Source organism: Vitis riparia, chromosome 4 (assembly GCF_004353265.1).
Source record: "Vitis riparia cultivar Riparia Gloire de Montpellier isolate 1030 chromosome 4, EGFV_Vit.rip_1.0, whole genome shotgun sequence".
Taxonomy (NCBI): Eukaryota; Viridiplantae; Streptophyta; class Magnoliopsida; order Vitales; family Vitaceae; genus Vitis; species Vitis riparia.
In genome coordinates, this window is record NC_048434.1 from 20,775,548 (window position 1) to 20,781,972 (window position 6,425).

Here is a 6,425-nt window from a genome sequence, read left to right on the forward strand (position 1 = left end):
TTTTTAAATTTAATTTTCCGAAATTCCTTTTTTCAAATAATTTTCCAAAACTACCATTCTCAAAATTTTCCAAAATTCCAAAATTCCAAATTTAATTTTTAAAATGTCATCTTCAAATAAATTTTCCAAAAATTATAATTTCCAAATTTAATTTTTAAAATGCCATCTTCAAATAAATTTTTCAAAAATTCAAATTTTCAAATTTAATTTTTAAAATACCATCTTCAAATAAATTTTCTAAAATTCCAAATTCCAAATTTAATTTTTAAAATGCCATTTTCAAAATTTGATTTCTAAAACTCCAATTCCTAAATTTAATTTTCAAAATTCCAATTTCTTTCAAATTTAATTTCCAAAATTCCAATTCTCAAATAATTTTCAAAATTCAAATTTCTTTCAAATTTAATTTCCAAAACTCCATGATGGTAGGGTTTGACAGTTTGTTAATTTATTGATGACGATGCTTTCATTTTAACAGTTGACAAGTTGATTTTTAACTTGCTTGCATTTTGGATTCTGTGTATTAGTCATCTGTATTTTTGTCTACCAGTCTGTTTTTGTTTGTCAGTATGGTATCCCGATACATGGTCATGTTTGGCATTCCCATTTGAGGTTGGACATATTCATTACATGATGGATGAGCATATTTCAGAGCACAGTAGTTTTGAGGCATTTTGTATATCTGTTTGCTCACCGTTGCATACTGGGGCATATTCCCTCTTATCGAGTTTGCTTGCATCTTTATCCTAGTTATCCTTTGGCTTTGGGCCACTTGATCATATCACCATCATGTCAGTTCAGTTTGAGTTTTCAGGGCCGTACCTATATCGGTTGGTCATCTTCATGTCATTTTCCATGTCAAATTGAGTTTTTGAGACCACACCTATATTGATTGTTCATCGTCTTGTTAGTTTGAGTTTGCATTTTTGGGGTCGCACCTATATCGATCGACCATTTTCCTATCAGTTTGAGTTGGGACCGTACCTATATTGATTGGTCATTGTCATGTCAGTTCAGTTTGAGTTTTTAGGGTCGTACCTATATTGATCGATCATTCTTCATGTCAGCTCCGTGTCAGCTTGAGTTTCAGGACCACACTTATATCAATCAACCATCTTCCTATCAGTTTGAGTTTGAGTTTTCAAGTTGGGACCGCACCTATATCGATCAGTCATCTTCATGTCGGTTCCGTGACGGTTTGAGTTTCAAGACCACACCTATATCGATCGATCATTTTTCTTGTCAATCCAGTTAGAGTTTTAGGGTCGCACCTATATCAATCGGTCATCTTCCTATCAGTTTGTGTTTAGTTTGAGTTAGGACCGCACCTATATTAATAAGTCATTCATCTTGTCAGTTTGAGTTTTCAAGTTGGGACCGCACCTATATCGATTGGTCATCTTCATGTCAGTTTCGTGTCAATTTAAGTTTCAGGACCGCACCTATATCAATCGGTCATTTTTTTGTCAGTTCAGTTAGAGTTTCAGGGTCACACCTTTATCAACCGGTCATCTTCCTATCATTTTGTGTTCAGTTTGAGTTGGGACCATACCTATATTGATCAGTCATTCATCTTGTTAGTTTGAGTTTTCAAGTTGGGATCGTACCTATATCGATTGGTCATCTTCATGTCAGTTTCGTGTCAGTTTAAGTTTCAAGACCACACCTATATCAATCGGTCATTTTTTTATCAGTTCAGTTAGAGTTTCAGGGTCATACCTATATCAATCGGTCATCTCCCTATCAGTTTGTGTTCAGTTTGAGTTGGGACCATACCTATATCGATCGGTCATCATCTTGTCAATTTGAGTTTGCATTTTCAAGACTGCACCTATATCAATCAGTCATTTTTCTTGTCAGTTCAGTTAGAGTTTCAGGGTCGCGCCTATATTAATCGGTCATCTTCCTATCAGTTTGTGTTCAGTTTGAGTTGAGACTGCACCTATATTGATCGGTCATTCATCTTGTCAGTTTGAGTTTGAGTTTTCGAGTTAGTGTCGCACTTATATCGATCGGTCATCGTCTTGTTAGTTTGAGTTTGTGTTTTTTGGGTCATACCAATATCAATCGTCATCTTCCTATAAGTTTGTGTTCAGTTCGAGTTGAGACTACACCTATATCGATCGGTCGTCGTCTTGTCAGTTTGAGTTTGCATTTTTGAGGCCGCACCTATATCAATCGATCATCTTCTATCATTTTGTGTTCAGTTTGAGTTGGGACCACACCTATATCGATCGGTCATTCATCTCCCTAGTTCAGTTAGAGTTCGGGGTCGCACCTATATCAATAGCCATCTTCTTATCAGTTTGTGTTTAGTTCGAGTTGGGACTGCACCTATATCGATTTGTCATCTTCATGTTAGTTCAATTTGAGTTTTGAGGTTGCATCTATATCAATTGGTCATCTTCTTATCAGTTCAGTTCAGTTTGAGTTTTTGGGACAACACCTATATCAATCGATCATTCATCCTATCTTGACAGTTCTGCTTGAGTTTTGAGGCTGCATCTATATCAATCGGTCATCTTCCTATCAGTTCAGTTTGAGTTTTTGGGACCACACCTATATCGATCGGTCATTTATCTTGTCAGTTTGAATTCAGTTTGAGTTTCTGGGATCGCACCTATATCGATCGGTCATTCATCTTGTCAGTTGAGTTGAGTCTTGTTCGGCTTCAAGTCGCGCCTACCTAGTTGAGTCTATTCGACCTTGAGCCACACCTTATCCTTTCTTTGAGTCCTTTTTCTGTGTGTCGATCACTCATTGTCTCAGTCATCTTTATACTGTTCATTTTATCATGGTCTAATGTTATTCATTGCATATACACTCATCACATCATCCACATCTTTGGTTAGAGTCTCACCTTTCTAGTATGTGCCCTTGATCTTGAGCTTATCCCGTTATGTGTTTAGACCAAAATTTGAAATCTTTTCTATTCTTTGGTATAGTTCACTTCATTCCATTCATCTCTCACATATCTAAGATCCATTCATTACACTTGTGATCTCTATCGAAGAATGACATATTTGTATACCCTCATTTTGGTCTAGTTTTTTATTTTATTTTTGGAGCACTATTTTCATATCACCCTGGGAGAGCTGGTGGCATCTTGGAGGAGTGGGGGGAGATGACTTCTTCAAGTGCTAAGAGTTGCATGCATGGACGCATGGCCAAGGACACCCCCACCTTGCCATGGTGGTGGTTAGGATGGAAACATCTCTGAGCAAGGAGCAATAGGGTGAGTAGAAAGTGGGTGAAAACTGGACTGAAAAGGGAACGAATGACATTTTTTTTAGAAGGAGAGTTGCAGAAAACTGAGAGGAAATGGAATGAAAAAAAAAAGTGATTTTCGGAGAGAAAAACAAAGGAAGTGGGATAGAGATTTTTAGTTCCGGAGGGGGGAAGGTTTTTCAATAGAGGAGATACCAGATAAAAAAAATAAAAATAAAATAAATAAATAAATAAAAAACATAAGCTTGGAGAACAAGATTTCTAGAGAGAGAAAAAAAAAGAATTCAGATGAGCAAGATGAATGAGGAGGAATTCATGAGTTAGTTGGCGCAGTTTTGCTAGCGAGGAACTCTCCTAAATATGCAGGAGTGTGAAGGTTGATTTTCATGGAGGGAACCGGAGGTGGTGGTCTCTCGACAGTGTTACCTATAATCCAATGGAAAACTGATGCATTCAAGCTTTTTCAATATTATCTAGGCAAAACTATTCCTCACCCGATAGCTGGAAACTTCGAATGAGGCTTTACTGCCCACAAAAGGTTTAGATGAATTCAAGCATTTCATTCGTTGTCTCCTTGAGTTTAAGTTTGGTATGTGTTTCTTATTTTGTTAGTTTGGTGTCTTGCATTATTTTGCTTTAAGGTTTCATTTATCAATTGTTTTCATTTCAACATGCAATATCCTATCCTACGTACTTCATTTCATTATGGGTGGCGTTAATTTGATTGGTGGTTTGTATCAAGAGAGCACTTTGATTCCATTCATGTTTGGATTGTTGATGTTGTAAGTGATCTGTAATTTGTGCTCAGTGATAGCAAGATATGACTCATATCCACTACCTGACTGCATGTCCAAGACTTAGTGGATCACTCATGCATCCTCTTGGATATGGATATGTATCTTGTGACCCATATCTGATTCATGCCTAATTGGTGTCTCAGCTGGTTCGTGTCCAGCTGGTGCTCCTTGATGGCGAGAGTAATCAACAATATTTATAACCTATAACACCATGAACTAGGGTAGCAAATACAAAGCTACTATAGCATAGTAGCTCTAGGATCGTTCCACTGGGAAGGGTACTCAAGTTGAAAATGATACCAATTCAAAGTGAATTGGTGCTGTTTCATTTCAAAATTAGCTTAAGGAATAAAACACAAACTTTGGTTGAAAAAGGTTTGAACTTAGATTAACTACACAGCAAGTGATGAAAATAACTTAAGAAGAAAAGCATTCCTTGGAGATTCAGGTATACAGGGGAGGTTCTTCATGCAAAAGCATAGCTCCGGTCACTTGGTTCAATTCCTCACATTAGAGAATTAACATAAAGTCAATTCTCTAATAGGTGCTGCATAAATGCATCCCTCAATTGGATTTCAGCTTTAATTCTCTCACTGATGCAACTTGCAATGGTTTGAGCCTCTCACTAGCCTTTACCATTCAAGGTGATCTTTAACCTTGGATTACCCGTCAAAAGCTCGCAAGAGGTAACTAATGGATGTCTCCTAAGAGTCCAAAAGCTTACCAAGTGTTGGCTATTCTAGAAAATCCTACCTTCAAGTCACCTACTAGAGGGTCGCAAGGGGTAAACTAGTGCATCTCTATGGTTAGAGATCACTTGCCTTACCAAGTGTTGGCCCAGGTGACTCCAAGGTGTTTTAAGTTAACTAAAAACATTAGAAACCATTCACGGGACACACTTACTCTTCATTAATAGCTGAAACCACAAAGCTTCTGATTGATGCACTTGGAACCTTTCCCGGCAACCTTAACTCCAAGGAACTAAAAGGTTTAACTACTCATTCTCTGGGGAAAGCTCCTCAGAGAGTGCATAACTTAGTAAAATAAGTAAAAACACAATCAAAGAGAGAAGGTAAGGTAGAAAAGAGCTAAAGCTCTTTGTATTTCTTTCTTTGAAACTTTACAAAAGGGTCATCACTCTAACACCCTCAGAACAGGCTCCTCGGGCTCCCTTTAAACCAAAATTACATAATCAACTATTACATGGATATTTTAACCAAATTCCTAACTTAAAAACTAAGGAATCCTATCATTGGTGACTTACAAGGAGAATTTGGGCATTTAGGCAACAAAAATCTAATGAAAAATATCTCCAAGTGTCGGTTACAAATATCGGGAAGCACTAAGGACCACTTCGCAGGTGAAAAGTGAGGTCTGCGAAATTTCGCAGGTGCACAAGAAGAGCTGCGAAATTTCTTCATAGCATCTTGCTGATTCAATACCTTTGCAAAGTGGACTTCCATCTTATGGTGTTTGGCTTCCATCGCGGCGTGAAGCTTCAGGGGAAATCCATGGCACTGTGCAAAAAGGCTGCGAAACCATTTCGCAACAAAAGACTGATTCCGCAGCACTTTTCTGAAGCCTTCCTTCAGCTTGGAGCAGTTGTCTTCCGAAGGCTGTAACTTCCTCATTTCAAATCCAAATTGCACACGGTTTGAAGCATTGGATTGTTGACTTCCTAAGCTTTCAAATGACATATTGTATACATAATTTGGACATCAGGAAGTGCTCCAAAAGTAGCTGCAGTGACTGTCATCAAGAATGCCCCATGACTGATTTCTCTTTGCTTCCCCTTTGCATTTCCACTTTGCTTATGGCAAAAGATGCTTCAAAGCTTTGATTCTTCATGCCTCTAAGCTTCCCATTGCTTGCCAAGGATTCCATGTAACTCTCCTCAATCTCATAATGCTTTGGTGATCAAAATACTAACAAAAACACCAAAACTTACACAATTTGATTAGAATTAATTGAAAGGGGCCTTAACATGCTAATTGGGTTAAAAGGCACTAACTACTACTCAAAAGTGTTTAAAAGTATTAATTAAAAGCTATCAAATAGCATTTTTTGAGTAGTAATCAATATCCACCAGCTGGTCTTTCCCAACTTCAACCATTATACATGATGGTCAGCTACATGGGCCTCAGCACTACCAGTGTCCAACCCCTTGCTTTCTACCACCTCCACCTAGCACCCCGGGCCCCACTCATGCATGGCCACATTTGCCATGCAATCCCAAACATGCCCATATTCCTTTTTGATCATTTATGCTCACACGTTTCCACAAATTATTTTTTTGAATAATTTTCAAAATTCCGGACTTTCAAATTATCTTATTTTCACTTCAATTCTCGAAATAATTTTCTAATGTTCCAATTTTTAAGTTTTCCGAAATTTCATTCT